Source organism: Takifugu flavidus, chromosome 17 (genome assembly GCF_003711565.1).
Source record: "Takifugu flavidus isolate HTHZ2018 chromosome 17, ASM371156v2, whole genome shotgun sequence".
NCBI classification, from domain to species: Eukaryota; Metazoa; Chordata; class Actinopteri; order Tetraodontiformes; family Tetraodontidae; genus Takifugu; species Takifugu flavidus.
Genome location: NC_079536.1, coordinates 9,523,863 through 9,541,706, shown reverse-complemented (window position 1 = coordinate 9,541,706; position 17,844 = coordinate 9,523,863). Strand labels below are relative to the sequence as shown.

At 46.7% G+C, this 17,844-nt stretch overlaps 1 pseudogene; it reads left to right on the top strand.

Annotated features, from left to right (window-relative positions):
- The first annotated feature begins 776 nt into the window (after positions 1–776).
- Positions 777–17,844, top strand: part of LOC130514179 (uncharacterized) — a 38,743-nt pseudogene continuing 21,675 nt past the window's right edge.

Here is a 17,844-nt window from a genome sequence, read left to right as displayed (position 1 = left end):
GCCGTGAGGGCACGCGCGCTAGTTTACCCTGGGCAGGTAAGGCGCAGCAATGCGCGTCACTGACTTCCCCGCACTCGTCGATAAAGGTTAATGGCGCTGTCCTTGTTGCAGTTGACTGCCGGCTGGCGTCGGTGGGTCGCGTTGCCCCAGCGGGAACCCTTCACGGAGTGGTGGCGCCACCAAACAGTCGGCACGGACTACCTCGCGTACTGGACCCACTGCTGCTTTGGCTCCGTCCCGTTTTCGGGACTCTCTCCTGTTCGCTCTCGCGCTCTCTCTCTCTCTCGCCCCCCTTCGCTCGAGGGACGGCGCTGAGACGTAGTGGTGCCGCCGAGGCGACCACGGAGCTATTGCTCTCAATTTCTAGACTCTTAACAGTGTTTTAATTGTTCTCTTTTCTTTGTGGACAGGTGCTGCGGGCCACGGCGGGGACCCAACCCCTGGTGGAGGGCGTTTTCCTCACCCCTCGTGTGTAGTTTTGGTTGCAGTAGCACGGGTGTTTTTAGTTTGGTTATCTCCCCTAATTGAGTTTCACCTGCCGGTGGGACCCCAGCCCTGTCCACCCCCTTTTGTTTGATTTTTGTACAGCCGAGCTATTTCGGTGTTGAGTTGTATTTAATAAAATTGTACTGCCTAACCCTCAATCCTGTCTCTGCCTCTGGAACCGAACCGTATCTGCGCGTGCCTGTTTCCGGTTAATTCCTGGGGTGAAATTCCCCAGGTGGCGTTGTCATTCACCGTTCCACCTCTCTCCACCCCGCCACACGTACATTGGGGAAACCAAACAACCTCTCCACAGAAGAATGGCACAACAGAGACCTGCCACCTTTTCAGGTCAGGACTCAGCAATCCACTTACACTTAAAGAAGAGTGGGCACTCTTTGAGGACAGCCAAGTACGGGATCTGGCCAGAGAAGACTGCTGGTTTGAGAGGGGTGTCAAGGAATCCATTCATGTCAAATTGGAAAAACCATCCTTAAACAGAGGTGGTGGGCTAAGGCACATACAATGCAGTCCTCCACTCCTTCCAACAACAAACCAAACATTCACACCATATCAGGAGACCTGGTGACTCTGCACCGTGTGAGCCATCAGACAAAGGGGAGACACCTCAACTGAAACTATGTGAACGACCCTACCAACAACCCTGCCATCGACTCTCAGGTGACCACCCAGATCATTAGCATGCTTATGGTCCACAATGGCTATATTTTCATGCTCTGTCCCCAGTGAGTTCAGAACTGAAGAAGCCTTCTGGATAGAAGGTGAAAAGTCTTCAAAGAGAAGAAACCCAGTCCAGTTAACAAAGAAAACTACCTTGGATAACTATGACCTGGATGATTGAAAATCTACACAGACATGGTTGTTTTACATCTTTTAATGCATCCTGTGAATTAACCCTTACACACAGGCTCTTAAAGATGTGCATATCACCCCCCTGTTACTGTTACTTATTAACAGAGTCTAAGGGAGTCTAAAATCTTGCCCCATCAATATTCCAGGTCAATCCTAAGTTTCTGAGCATTAGAAGGCTGATATTATTCACTTACACGCACAAGTACAATGAAGGAAATTGTTGGGGGTTGAGAATATCTATTTTTATTGAAAATGAGTAGAAGGTAGACTGCAGTGGACATGGACCCATTGATCATTAGGTCACAATGATAAAAGACAGGATAACCTGGATATGTTTAACAGGCATGATGCTTTCCCGACCTTTAAGGGACAGGAGGCAGCCAGCAATTCCACCCTTATGGTTAGAGCGGGATCATGTTTGCTGTTTGGACTTTAAGAATTGTCTCCCTCGAGGCTGTGTCCACGTTTCTAAATGAACATAAAACGTCGGATGTCTTTAAAGCAGCTATCCTGGTGGAGGAATACACTTTAACCCACAAGCCAGTGTTTTTGGATCGCCCTTTTAGTAAGGTGGGTGGTGGACGCGCAAGTCGTGTGGTGTCTGAAGGTAGAGAAGCCTCAATTGGGGGTTTTGAGAGCGAAAGAAGACCTGCCTTCTCGGATACTTCCGAGGAAAAAGATAAGGGTGAATTATTTGGTAAAGGGGGAATAAAGTGTTTCTATTGTAAGAAAAAGGGCCATATTGTGGCCGAGTGTCCCGTGCTGGAACAAAAAGGGAGAAGAAAAGCAAAGCCTGTGAACCTAGTGAATTCGCGGAGTGACAACGTGGGAGCGTCTGCGGGAGCCGTTGAGCTGGCTGATTTTGCTCCGTTTGTAATGGACGGATACGTGTCACTCCCAGGGCATGGTTCTGAAGTTCCGGTTAAAATCTTGCGCGACACCGCTGCCTCACAGTCCTTCATCCTTGCGGGGGTGTTACCGCTGGGACCGGGTTCAGCGGTGGGCTCAGATGTGCCAGTGCTGGGGTTTGGAATGGAGGACTTGAATGTACCTTTGCATAGAGTCTGTATCCGATCTGACTTACTATCGGGGGAAGTGACCGTGGGGGTGCGTCCTGCCTTTCCAGTGCAAGGGGTTGCGTTTGTAATGGGGAACGACTTGGCCGGTGGCAAGGTCTTGGTAACTCCGGAGGTGACACCAGTTCCGATCACCCAGTCACCAGATGAGCTAGCACGTAAGTTCCCGACCGTTTTTGCCGCCTGCGCCGTTACCAGGTCGAAATACCGGAAAGGTGAGGATGAGATCGGTCTGAGTGACAGTTTCCGTTGTGGCGGTGTGGACGCGCCTCAGCCAACTAGTGGCACGGAAGTTGAAGTGCCCCCAAACCTGGATCGTTTGACTCTGTCTCGTCAGCAGCTGGCCGAGTGTCAGAGGGTAGATGCATCACTAACTCCTTTATTTGAGAGGGTTGTGGCGACGGGGGCAATGGATACTCTAACAACTGGGTTTTTCCTAAAAGAGGGCGTCCTGATGCGCAAGTTTACACCGCCGTGTGTCTCGCCTGCAGAGGACTGGTGCGTTTCCACCCAAATTGTCGTGCCTCGTCCATATCGATCTGAGATCTTGAGCTTAGCTCACGAGACCCCTCTCTCCGGTCATTTAGGCGTTAGAAAGACCCATGACCGGATTTTGAGAAACTTTTTTTGGCCAGGGTTAAAGGGGGACGTGGCACAGTTTTGTAAGACATGCCATATGTGCCAGGTAGCTGGCAAACCTAACCAGGTGATTCCTCCGGCTCCGCTCTATCCAATACCGGTGGTAGGCGAACCGTTCGAGCGAGTCTTGGTCGACTGCGTGGGTCCGCTTCCCCGAACAAAATCCGGGAACAAGTTTCTCCTTACGGTGATGTGTGCGTCGACACGCTTTCCCGAAGTGTTCCCTTTGCGGAAGATCACTGCTCCAGTTGTTGTCAAGGCACTAACAAAATTCTCCCTGTTCGGATTGCCTAGGGTGGTGCAAACGGACCAAGGAACGAATTTCACATCTCGCCTGTTTTCACAAGTACTACAACAGCTCCATATCAAACATGTGTGCTCAAGTGCTTACCATCCCGAAAGCCAAGGTGCGCTAGAGCGTTTTCACCGAACGCTAAAGAGTATGCTGCGCACCTTTTGTCTTGAGTTTCAGAGGGATTGGGATGAGGGGGTTCACCTGCAAATGTTCGCAATACGGGAAGTAGTGCAAGAGTCCCTGGGTTTCAGCCCAGCAGAGTTGGTGTTCGGCCACCATGTTCGTGGACCACTGAGGTTGCTGCGGGAGGAGTGGCTTGACGAAGGAACTGAGAAGAATCTGCTGGACTATGCGTGTGACTTTCGAGAGAGACTCCGTCGGGTCCGCGAGATCGCTCGAGAGCATTTACAGACCGCACAAAAGCGTATGAAGAGCTGGTATGACCGGAACGCTACGAACCGAGTGTTTAAGGTCGGGAGTAAGGTCTTGGTGTTGCTTCCTCTACCGGGGTGCAGTTTGCAGGCTCGGTGCAGCGGACCCTATGTCGTGAAGGAGAGACTGGGGGACCGCGATTATATCGTCGCCACTCCAGATCGCCGGCGAAGACAACGTCTCTGCCATGTAAACATGCTGAAGCCTTATCACGAGAGAGATGAGCTTCTACCGCCTGTGGCTGGCAGTGAGGCTCCCGTGTCACTGACCAGTGCTGATTTGTCGCCGCCTGTCAGTCTGGTGACAGCTCCTGCCGTTGCGGAAGTCTCTGGTGGTGACAGGGACGACTCCCTGTCAATTGCGCTGACAGAGGGACGCCTTTTAGAACGCTGTGTTACGACAACTCCCTTCTACTCTGTCTCATCTCACCGAGGCACAGCGCGCAGATGTTGTATCTTTAATAACCTCGAGTCCAGAGCTCTTTTCTGACATTCCTTCTCAGACTCACCTGTTGGCGCACGACATAAATGTGGAGGGTTCCGGTCCCATTAAACAGCCACCCTACCGGGCCAGCCCTGAGAAGCGTGCGCGTCTGAGGAAACAGGTCAGTTATATGCTGCAGCACGGTATTGCCGAGCCGAGTTCCAGTCCATGGAGCTCTCCCTGCTTGCTGGCGGTGAAGGCCAACGGTGATGATCGTTTCTGCACAGATTACCGAAAGGTAAATAATGTGACGAAGCCAGACAGTTATCCCCTTCCTGGTATGGAGGATTGCATCGATCGCGTTGGGGAAGCTCGGTTTGTAACTAAACTGGATCTTCTGAAGGGGTACTGGCAGGTCCCACTGACCGAGCGGGCTAAAGAGATCTCTGCCTTTGTGACCCCCGATGATTTTCTTCAGTACCGAGTCATGGCGTTTGGTATGAGAAATGCACCCTCAACATTTCAGCGTTTGATGAACATCGCGCTGTCTGGACTGTCGTGTTGTAACGGCTATCTAGATGACGTGGTGGTGTGCTCTAGCTCGTGGGAGGAACATGTGGAGCATCTTTCGCAAGTATTCTCTCGCTTTCAGGAAGCTGCTCTCACAATTAACCTCGCGAAATGTGAGTTCGCTCAGGCGACAGTTAAGTACTTGGGAAAAGTGGTCGGGGGAGGTCAGGTTCGTCCTGTGCAGGCGAAAGTTGAGAGCATTTTAAATTTCCCCATTCCAACTAACCGAACCGAGCTGCGTCGTTATTTAGCGATGGTCGGGTATTATCGGGGGTTTTGCAAAAACTTTTCGGCTGTTGCTTCACCCCTGACTGACTTGCTAAGCCCGAAAGTTACGTTCACCTGGACTGAACCCTGTCAGGTCGCTTTCCAGCAGACAAAGTCCCTGCTCGCCAATGCGCCCGTTCTATCCGCGCCTCGATTTGACTGTCCATTCAAGCTGGCTGTTGATGCCAGTGACTCGGGGGTGGGTGCCGTGCTCCTGCAGGAGGGTTCCGATGGGGTGGATCATCCCGTGTCTTTCTTTTCAAAAAAATTGGATTGCCACCAGAAGTGGTATTCAACCATTGAGAAGGAGGCACTGGCACTAGTACTGGCGCTTGAGCACTTTGAGGTTTATGTGGGCTCGACCAGGTGGCCGGTTGTTGTCTTCACGGACCACAATCCGCTTGTCTTTTTAAACCGGATGCGGAACAAAAATCGCTGGTTAATGTGTTGGAGTTTGCGCCTTCAGCCGTTTACCCTTGAAATTAAACATGTGCGCGGACGTGACAACGTCTTGGCTGACGCATTGTCGAGGCAATGACTCGACAATGCTTTGGATGACTTTTTTTCCTTCGCTCTCGTCTTTGTCTGCCCCTTTCTTTTTTTGTACTGAACCCTGTACTGCCATTTAAATTGTATTAGTTCAAGACTTTCCAGGGTCCAGTTAATTTTGGGTGGGGGTGTTACGTTGTCTCCCCCTAGGGGATGACCCAAGCAATAACTGTTTTCTTTTCTCCCTGTGACCAGGTGTTCCTGGTGAGGCTAATTGGCCATTGTCCTACTTAAGGCCACAGATGCGGCGTGCTCGGGCTCTCTTGCTTTCCTGCCACTGCTGCTCCTGAGCTTACCTGCCTGACTGCTGATCCGTGGATCCCCTCACGCCCGCTGGCAGAGCTTCCTCGGCTTTGTTTGGAGTTAGGGTTTGGTGGTTTTGTTAGGGTTAGAGGGTCGGCTCCCTATCCGACGGTCCCTCTTTGGGCTAGTAGGGGAGGCCGCCCTTTCTGTTATCCCTGTTTTGTTCTCTGCCAGATGGGATGTGTTTCTGTTTGTAAGCTATATTGTGTTGTGGGACTCTACCTCATAAAGTCTCCTAGAAAGTCTACCCACTCTGTTGTGTGGTTTATGTGCGGCCCTTTACCTTTCGGGTTACTCACGAGGTAGGGTCGTAACACATATGAATCAGGGTTCTGTTGGTCTGAGGGTAACAGTCTTCACAATAAACACTAGCATTGCTAGATAAAATGTGGATCAGCCTGGATCAGATTCTGCAGGAATATTTCAGTGTCTAGACCATGGGTCAACCCAAGATGTTGAAAGAGCCATTTTGGACCAAAAAAACAAACAAATCTGTCTGGAGAAAAAAATTAAAAGCTTTATACTGTATAATCCTTATTATGAAGGCAACACATGCTGTGAGTGTCTATATTACCTATATTTGCCTACTTTTAAAATAATAAGTAGGCTACAAATACATAATGAGCATTCACGGGTAAATGTTTATGTTCCCTGCAGTGCATCCTGGAGAGAATGACGCACCACATGACTACTCTGCTGTACGATGGTGCTTTAAGTTTAACTTCCATTGTAAATTAAATATTTATTATACATTTTTACAGCATTGGAAAACTTTAAGAATGCTTGTCATGTTTTTCTTCCTACAGAAATTATATTAAAACAAAAATATATTCACACCATCTTTGTCCATTTTCATATTTTTGAAAAAGCTCCAGGGCACCACTAGGGCGGCTCTAGAGCCGCAGGTTGCTGACCCCTTGTCTAGACTGCAGACACATTTGATATCTTACTGTGATACCTCAAACCCGTCTGGCTTCTCTGGCAGAAGCTGGAGGCTCACAGACACCCCCACCCCCAGTGGCGTAGCACTCTGAGGTGTGAATGAGTTCCTGTTACAACCTCTGACCCTTTCCTGTGTCAGGACTTGCAGTCACTTAGGGGTCAGAGGTCATCTCTTACCTTGCCTTTGATCAGTTGGCCTCCAGCTCACATAGGAAGCTGGAGACATGAAGTTGATGCTGATTTGATGATAAATGCTCTGAGGTGTATTTCTCATTCAAATCTCCAAAATCTGAAAGGTTAAATTTGCATGATAGCTTATGATAGGATAGGGCTGTTTAAGAAAATGGATGAAAAAATGTGACAAATTTAGATACCCAGAAGTAAATTTTAACACACAGCAGTTTAGTAGATGTATCCATTTTATGATAATGTGCTGAGATAATTATCCATCCAACCACTTATCTTCTTGCTTTATCCCTCAACAAGGTTTCAGATCCCAGCTGTCTTCAATGAGGAGGTAGGATACACCCTGGTCAAGGCATAGTCTCATATATGTTGTTCAATAGTTTTCATAAAAATCTATAACTATTTAGATTATAGATAGGTAGGTATTCTGTTTTGTAGAATGAAAAGTAAAACTTGCATTTTGAAACAATTTTGTACTTTCACATCAATTTGTAACAGAAGTTTTTGGTGTAGAAATATATTTTAGTGGGGTGATGGCAGCATGAAATTAAGTTTTAAAAGCTTTTGAGTTTTTGACTCAGTTGCTAAAATAAAATTTTGTTAAAAAATGACCCTTTCTGTGTTTCCCTTGCTGCAGAAACAACAATGTGACTTAGTTCCAAAAAAGACCAAAAAGCTCACTTTTTTATATAAAGAATGATGTTGGGGGAACTTGAAATATTTCTCACTCTATTTGATCTTTTCAGTATAATGTGACAGGTTGACAGTGTTGATCTTTGTCCTCTCTCTTTAAACCCCTTAGCCTACAGCTCTCACTGATACGGTCGGGATGCTTTTAGCAGGCAAATATTCGGACTTTGCACTCATGTCTAACATGGAGCCTTCTCTTATCATGTTTCTCGTAATGAGCTGGATTCTGTTGTCTCAGGACATGGAGACACTCTGCATGTCACACATGAATCAGCCATTTACTGTAATGTTTCATTATGCATGGCATGTACACATTGATCTGGTGGGCTGTGAAGTGTTCTGGTCCATGTTTTCTGTCTCGTAGCTTAACTTGTATTTGTGCTTTTAGGTATGGGACATTTGCTAGTTCACCAAGCCTAGTTTTCATGTTTCTGCCTTGCAGCAGCTGCAGACATGTTGTACCATCTCATGGTGACGCCTGACCTTCTGCCTCCCCTCTCCACTTGCCACCTCTAAAACATGATGTTATGATAGCAACAGCAGCAGCACTCAGATGCATGTCTTGACTCCTGATGGTCAGACACAACACAGTCAGCTGGTGACTTCAGACCAAAAGTTTGGGTTATTTTCCCAACTGTAGTTAAATTAAGCCATCATGTGTCAGTGTCTATGTTCAATGACCCTTCTTCAGACAGAGTAGCATAAGCCCTAACATTCAGCCTAATGAGGAGCACTGTGTGTGTGTGTGTGTGTGTGTTTAGTCATTGTAGAATTTGGTAGATATTAACCAAGAGCCATCAAAACATATGGGCAACTGTAATTTAGCATATTTAGCCATGATTGTTGTTGGCAAAAATCTTTACATCCTCTTTGTATATCCCAAATCCTGTTTTACATCCTCTTTGTATATCCCAAATCCTGTTCTACATCCTCTTTGTATATCCCAAATCCTGTTCTATTTGATTTTATCTTATTTTTCCCTGCGTGCTCTTGCTGTTGTTGCACTGTAAATTTCCCCGTGTGGGACAATAAAGGATCTGAATCTGAAATCCTTAACGACATACTCCATAGTAGGAACTGACCCTATAAACATTGATTTGTGTTTACTTTCAATAGAATAAAGGCTAAAATAGAGGCCAAAACTATATGGAAAACTATTTAAGTGCCTTAAGTGCCCAGGCAACTAATATAAATTTTACTGGTAAATTTGTGTTACTGGAAGGGCCTCATCATAATACCTGGAATGATAGATACTTTTTAAAGACATTTTTGATGCAGACAAAGGGTAGACGTAGGGGTTAACATGTGTAAGATTTGCTGGGATAAACAAAAGCTCAGATCATCATATTACAACTTACATACACACATATGCAAACAGATATGAATGCACATTCATGCAAGTCCAAATCCACTTTTCACAGGGGAGTAAATTGGATAGTTATAAAGGTTTAGGCCCCAGTGGCTGTGTCCCATAATGGGATGAGAGGATCATGAACATCACCTACCATTGGTAGAGAGGGGAGCAGACATGTACAAACAACCTGTTGCTATATTTATGACTTTATCCTCTGCAGTTTTTGGCTTCTATTGGGAACTCAATCTCTCTGTTAGAATGAAACCACACGATGTCAGTTGTTGGTCATTTAAAAATGAGCCTCCGTCCTCACTCCAATTACCTCAACTCAAGTTGAACATGCCCTTGCCTGTTTTGGCATCATCAGATTATCTCAACCACAAAGGAGAGGTGAGCAGGGGACAACCGCAGCATGACTCAATACTACTTGTTTGACACTGTTGTGATACGGATGGTGTGTAATACATTGTTGCCATTTAAGTTTGAATAACTGTGTAATCAGACTCTTCCCTTTTGTTTGACTAGTTATTGAAATCAGAGCCACATCTGATCACATTGATCAGCAAACTTTCAAGAAGATATAGCCTATAGCGATCAAAAATATCGTAAGAAAATTAAATTAAAGCATGTGGTTTTGGTTCTACTCACTAGTTGGCTGCGTTCACTGGAACATTGTTGGGATTTTAACACCACACAAGAGAACAAAGTATAAAATAGAACTATCATTCAACTACACACTTTTATGTTATAAAAATAGCTTAACCCTGTGTTAAGCACAGCTATAGTTTCAGTTTCATAATTATTCATTATCAAGCAAACATGCTTGTTTTGATATGATTTTGGCAAAAATCTCTCAGGGCCCTCAGAAAATATAACGATAGACAACTTTAACTTACATTTGTAGCTTTCTGACAGCACTATGACTGAATTTATACACACAGTGGGTTCACTAGTAAATCCCCACTAATGCAAGAGCACCCAGTGTGGGGTCAGTGCTTCACCAAACTGATCCTCTTCAGCTCTGGTTAATTTAACAGAATCACTAAACACTTTTCTCACACGTTTAAACACACACACCCTGTCCCACACACATGCTGTCGTGGCTCTTCTCACATCATGTGTTTAGATGTGTAACCCTGTGGGAAGCTCACAGTGACTGGCTCGGCTCAAAGACCCCCGGCTGTGTGTACAATAGGGAGACTTATTGAAACAAGGCTGGCAATGCGAGCCCAGCAAGAGGTGGGATTTATTTGGAGAGCAGCATGGACCTGGCTAAACTTTGATCAGCTCTTGGGCTCGACCTCCCCTTTCTCCATGTCTGGTCAGTGAACACTACCTCCCACAGGGGCTGAGCCTGATATCCTGGCAACCAGATTCATTTTTGTGCTAGAGAGGGAGGGGGCGGGGGGGGGGGGGGCATTTCTCCCACTACTCTGTCATTATTGAAGTCACTATGAGAACCATGCATACGACCAAGAAAGAATCATAGCACAGAACTAAATCCAAAGCACCACTCAGACGTGAAAAGCAAATAAGTCTACATCGAGAAATATGACCAATGGAATAAGCTTTGTTTGTTACAGACATGTAAAAAAACATGTAAAATCAATATCAATAAGACCTCAGCATAGTTGTATGCTGTTTCTTTGTATGCGTTGTATGCTGTGTTTCTTTAAAATCATTAAACATTGTTCACAAGTTTGTGATAAAAATGTGGGACAAGGGTTAAACGTGCAAGATTGTTTCCCAAAGTAAGGGTAACTCTAAAACTGTACCACACTTCCCAGAGCTGATCTTTCTTTGTGGTTTCTGGAGAGTCTTTTGCAACATTATTCCAATAATCATTCAAACAGTCACTGCTCAAGAACCCACCCACCAGCCCTGGTCTTTCCACACTTATTCACTATCTGATCCACATGCTGACAAGCTCAGCCAAATTACAATTACCTTCTCTCCTCTGTACACAATTGCCACCCCTGCATCTATCCAGGTCATTGGGACGGCAACTGTTGTTGCCCTATTATGAAACTTTTTTGTAAAGACTGCAACAGTCAAAGCATTTGCTCTGGCTAACATGGATGTTATTTGAAGCTCAGTTCCTGCCAAATAAACCACAATCTAAATACACGTTGAAACAATAGCTCCATTTATTCCTGTGATTTAACATTGGATTTCACAGATTGACACAGATGGTTTTAAGGTTAAACTGCTGTGCTGCTGTGCAATGATGGTGGGATTTGAGGTGAAAAAGTGGGGGTTTTTGCGTTCCACCACATGTCTGATTGTTCCATAAACCTTAACAAACAAGGCTGGGATGGTGACTTATAGCTTTAAGTATGTGAGACTCAGAGCTAAAGTGATTGGTCACATAAACCAATAATTTAGTAAAGTGCCCCGATACACAAGGTCACAGATGGATTGAATTTATAAAGTTGTGATTGTGTATTCCAAGATGGACTGTGTCCTATCTATAAAACTGTTTGTATTGGTGCTGTTGTTGTAACACTGAGAAACATCCCTCTTTTCAAGCTGAATTTCTTCCTAACCTCCTCAACAAAAGACTATTGTTCAAACTTGACCTTGTTCTTTGTTGAGTCAAACCCTGACTTTGTGCTGCAGGGAAAACCTGGAAGTGAGCTTAACAGAAAAATAATACCTTCAGATCTGTAAGACACTTCACATTTTGGAACCCCCCCCATCAAAAAAGAAAACAGTTTGGAGGGAGCGAGAGAAAAGAGGAAGAGGTCAAAAGGTCAGAACACTCTGCAAGCTGCCATCCATGGCAATTAAGATGAAAGTTATTCTAAATAATCCTGTGAAGTGCTCAGAAATTCCCCCGAGGGGTCTCCAATGTGACCTGCAGCCCTCGATTTTCTTTGTCTTTCCCAGCCAAGACAACACAGACACTTGAGTTAATATCCTTTAGGCAAATGACCAATTAGAAGACTAGTGAATGCAGCCAGTGTGTGTACATGGTTGGAGGCGACGGGAGGGGTGTATCACAGCAAAATGGTTTACTTTGACATCACCCACTTGTCACTGATGGTCTGTTGAGTGACCACTTTTGGCATGCTGTGTTTAATCATGCCTTCCTCCCTGCCAGCCCCTGTCTGCGCCAGTCTGCACAGCTAGATAAACATTCTCAGACACATAAAAGGGGAACTTCAGAGGCTAATGGAACTAAAAGCCCTAATGAAAATGAACACCAGGCTAATAAATGTCAAGCTTTAATAAGCCGAACAAACAAAGACAGAGGGATGCATGAGACAACATAGAGGACCCAAACCTTTTCATAAAATTAACATGAAAAAAATCAATTTAAGAACAAATGTGTTGTCTTTTTCCCATTGCTGTCTTTTTTCCAACCACAAACGCCAGGGTTATGGGTGAGTTTAAGCCATGGTGTTATTGTTCAAGCTTTTAATCATCATTTCATGACACATGTTCCACTGCACTTGACTAATGACAGGTCAAACAACAGGACTCAGTGTTGACAATTGTGTTCACACTGCACCAACATTATACTTCCCAAATGTTTTTTTAAATTAATCATTTAAAACAGAATAGAGGAATATCTCCTATATTGATTCCCCTTTGTGGTAAAGGGGTTGGTTGTTGTTTGCACTTTCCAACTCCAGAACCTAATAGTTTGGTCCGGATCCCTGTCTATGCGGGACTCAAATCCTGCATGGCCTTAGACCAACGTAGCCCAAACACCACACCTCTGTGGTCAGCTGGTTGTGATTACAAACACAACACAAATTGATTGGAGATGTCTGAATTGAGGAGCGCAGAAATGTGAGGTGGTGAGCAACAAAGCAACAGGAACATGATGATCAGTGTCAAGTCTATCACTCAAGTCTAGATGGGCCTCTTTTCAGATGTGCTCAACTTCAAAGGGAAGAAACTCATCTTGCCTGAGGTCAGACCACTAGAAAGATCTACACAGATTCTTGTCCCCAACGGCACAAGTAATCACCTTCAGGTAAAAGTGAATTGGTGAAGCGAGTGGGACTGGGGTAATGGGAACCTGCTCAGGCATAGTTAGACCATCATTTAAAAAAACGCTGCACACTACTCAAAAATATGGACTCACTTTTATTATTTCATTATTTCTCACTTTTTTTTCCAATAAATGTATATCTTTTTTTTCTCACCACTTTGATGTGTCCCAGCAACGTCTCTCCCATCCAACCTAAACACAGGCTTAGTGTTCAGAATGTCATTTTTCCCAGAATGTTTGAAAAAGCCTCCATACCATACCATGCCATACCATCCTCTACCGCTTATCCGGGGTCGGGTCGCGGGGGCAGCAGCCTAAGCAGAGAGGCCCAGACTTCCCTCTCCCCAGCTACTTCTTCCAGCTCGTCCGGTGGTAGTCTCTCCAACATGTCCTGGGTCTTCCCGGGGGGCCTCCTACCAGAGGGACATGCACCTAACCAGGGAGGCCTCCAGGGTGCATCCTAACTAGATGCCCAAGCCACCTCATCTGGCTCCTCTCAACGTGGAGGAGCAGCGGCTCTACTCCGAGCTCCTCCCGGATGGTAGAGCTTCTCACCCTATCTCTAAGGGAGAGCCCAGCCACCCTACGGAGGAAGCTCATTTCGGCCGCTTGTACCCGTGATCTTGTTCTTTCGGTCATTACTCAAAGCTCATGACCATAGGTGAGGGTAGGATCAAAGATCGACCGGTAAAACGAGAGCTTCGCCTTTTGAAGCTCTCTCTTCACCACAACGGACCGGTGCAGAGTCCACATTACTGCTGACGCTGCACTGATCCGCCTGTCTCCTGCTCCATTCTTCCCTCACTCGTGAAGAAGACACCGGGGTACTTGAATTCCTCCACTTGTGGTAGGATCTCCTCCTTGACCCGGAGAAGGCACTCCACCTTTTTCCGGTTGAGAACCATGGCTTCGGATTTGGAGGTGCTGATTCTCACCCCAGCCGCTTAACACGTGGTGGCAAACCAATCCAGTGATCGTTGGAAGTCACGGGCCTGTGACGCCAACAGGACCACATCATCTGCAAAGAGCATTTGGTGACCCGATCCTGAGGTCACCAAACCGGACCCCCTCAACACCATGACTGCACCTAGAAATTCTGTCCATAAAAGTTATGAACAGAATCGGTGACAGAGGGCAGCCCTGGCGGAGACCAACCCTCATTGGAAACGAGTTCGACTTACTGCCAGCAATGCGGACCAAACTCTGACACTGATCATAAAGGGAGCGGACGGCCCGTATCAGGGGGCCCGAAACTCCATACTCTCAAAGGACCCCCCACAGGACCCCCCGAGGGACACGGTCAAATGCCTTCTCCAAGTCTACAAAACACATGTGGACTGGTTGGGCAAACTCCCATGCACCCTCGAAGACCCTGCCGAGGGTGTAGAGCTGGTCCACCTTTCCACGCCCAGGACGAAAACCACATTGCTCCTCCTGAATCCGGGGTTCGACTATCCGGCGGACCCTCCTCTCCAGTACCCCTGAATAGACCTTACCAGGGAGGCTAAGGAGTGTGATCCACACCCTTAAAAAGAGGGACTACAACCCCGGTCTGCCAATCCAGCGGCACCACCCCCGATGTCCACGCGATGTTGCAGAGTCGAGTCAACCACAACAGCCCTACAATATCCAGAGCCTTAAGGAACTCCGGGCGGATCTCATCCACCCCCGGGGCCTTGCCACCAAGGAGTTTTTTTACTACCTCGGCAACTTCAGCCCCGGAGATATGAGAGCCTGTCCCCAGGTCCCCAGGCCCTGCTTCCTCACTGGAAGGCGCATTGGTGGGATTAAGGAGGTCCTCGAAGTATTCCTTCCACCGATCCACAACATCCCGAGTTGAGGTCAGCAGCACACCATCGCCACTATACACAGTGTTGACAGTGCATTGCTTCCCCTTCCTCAGATGCCGGATGGTGGTCCAGAACCTTTTCGAAGCCATCCGGAAGTCGTTCTCAATGGCCTCACCGAACTCTTCCCATGCCCGGGTCTTTGCCTCGGCAACCGCCGTAGCTGCACTGCACTTGGCCACGCTTGGAACATGGTCCACTCGGACTCAATGTCCCCTGCCTCCCCCGGGACATGGTCAAAGCTCTCCCGAAGGTGTGAGTTGAAGTTCCTTCTGACAGGAGACTCTGCCAGGTGTTCCCAGCAGACCCTCACAATATGTTTGGGTCTGCCAGGTCTGTCCCGCGTCCTTCCACACCATCGGAGCCAACTCACCACCAGGTGGTGATCAGTTGACAGCTCTGCCCCTCTCTTTACCCGGGTGTACAGAACATGTGGCCACTAATCCAATGACACTACCACAAAGTCGATCATCGGGCCTATGGCCCAAACAACTGTTCAGTGTATCCACCCTTTTTGGAGTCTTCAGAGGGAGTGCTAGAGAGTGCTCCTTCTGGGGGCTCCCTCGTCTTCCTGGATGACTTCAATGCTCACGTTGGCATCACCAGCTGCTTTAGTGTGACCTGGAGAGGTATGATTGGGAAGAACGGCCCCACTGATCTGAAGCCTCCAAATGAACAGGCATATTCCCATCAAGCCCAGATGGATATTTTAAATCCTGAAAACACCCACTTTTATTGTCCAGTAAAGAAAGACACATTTATCTTTCAGAAAAATTAAGTTTTTTTTTTTTTAAGTTCTCGTGTTGGGGTCCAGGGTTCTGGGTTGTGTGTCTGGTTTTTCCTGCAGGGGGCATGGAGGAGCCGATATTTGCAACAGCTGGCCTGTCTACCAGCGTTGGAGAGTTTTGGTGTCTTCCCTGCTCGTTCGAGGTCTCCACGCCATCTTGCTGGCCTAGAGAACGTGCAGAACCCAACTCCTGTGTTGGCTCTGCACTGGAGCTCTCTGTGCGCCCCAGAAGATCGGACAGTGCTTCCCAGCAGTCCAAGAGGACTGCCAGTTTGACTTGTTCAGTTAAATAAAGACTAGTTTTTGGACTTTGGACACTGCGTTTTGCCTGCTTTCGGGTCCTGTAACAACCCAAACCCTAACACTTGTAAGCTTTTGTAAGCGACAATAAACCCTAATCCTTATCATCCATGGATGACGGACGGACAGACAGTCAGTCAGTCATGGCGATGCTTCACCTCCGAGACAGAAACTTAGCACCCATAAACATGATGCAGTCACACGCTCCCATACAGCAATCCACTCAGACAATTTTCACTTAACATAAAAGAGCAGGTGGGTAGGATGGTGGTGCTGGGGTAGTGGGCATATGAATGGTCTGAAGAGTGAAAACAAGACAGCGGGAAGGTGACAGCCCAACTCAACCCGTCCACAATGCTGAGTCGGGCCCTTTGAATTCAGATTGTGTTACGCAGAGTTCAGAGGCATGGGGTCATTTATTTAGTGGATGTTATGAATGTCAGGGCTTGTTTTCGGGGTCGGGCTGAAGACAAATGTTTGTGCTCAGCCCTCTATACAGCGGCTCATACGGAATCCAGTTAGCTCTCAGCAGTATTTAAACTGTGATTACACAAAAAGTTTCAGTAAAACAAACTGGCTGCTCTCTTGCAAGTAATTATTGTAATTTAAAGCCAGGATAAACCCGTGTGTGTACACTGTTGGAGGCTGATGTACACAATCTGGAAATTATAGAAAGGTTAAAAGTGTTCTCCCCACTGGCTGAAGCACCCAGAGGTCAGCAATAATAACCCAGAGCAGACATTGCCTGATCAAGGCAGAAGATAATGCCTAACATGGAAAAACAGGCATCTGGGCCAATACCAAGGCAGCATTATCAAGCTCTTTGCTTCTTCTCCCTCTGCAAAACAATCTCAGCATTCACAAATATACCTAAATAAAGATAAATGCTGAGTTCAAAGTCGACAAGGCTTCTAAAAAACCATATAGCATCAAGATAGACTTTTTTGACTTTACACCACTTTTATTTACAATAATAAATAGAATAAAACATATATTAAACAATCAGTCCATCATTGTATGTGGTAGTTTGAGAGTTTGAGCTGTCTCTGCTCTGTCAGTAAACATAGGACGCTTTCATGTCCCCACAGCTGCTGGAACACCTCCAGGTTCGTGGTGGCCTTGTAGAAGCAGAACTCCAGCCTCAGTCTGGCTCTAATGTTCTGCTTCCACATAACCACCACATCATATGTGTCCCCATCCTGGATCCTGTCCCTGCGTGTCAGGTATATCGCTAGTTTAGCCTCTGTGATTAAAAAGTTTAAAATCCGACACTTGTTGCCTTCAGCTTTTTTATAGGCAGTCCAAACAATAAAAACCTGAGCAGAAAAAGTGACGTTAAAATGGTTAAAAACCTCAGTTAAAACACTAAAAACCCCAGTGAGTTTGCAGCACTCTGTAAAAACATGAAAAACCATCTCAGACCACAGAACGGACATTCTCTGGAGACACTAGGGTTTAAAACAAAGATAAAAGTATTCGTGGCGATGGCACCATGCAGGATTCTCCACTGCAGGTCTCCAGTCCTCTTTTTGATGGGGGGTTTGTACAGGGTCCTTCACTGTGGACTCTGTCCCCCCAGTCTGTCCGTCCAAACAGAGGCAGCTCTGCCAAGTAGCCTCAGTCCATTAATCGTCTTTACAATGTTCAATTAAAACGTTTGTTTGTCTGCTCCACGGAGGCCCAGTTTGCTCTTGTAGCGGATGTACAGGAGAGGGCCGCTGCACTTCTCACACCCAGGGCTCAGCTGCAGGTCAGGGAAGGCATTTGTGGGGTCAGGCTCGGCTCCTCCTCTGCCGTACCGCAGGAGGAGACTCCTCTCTCTCAC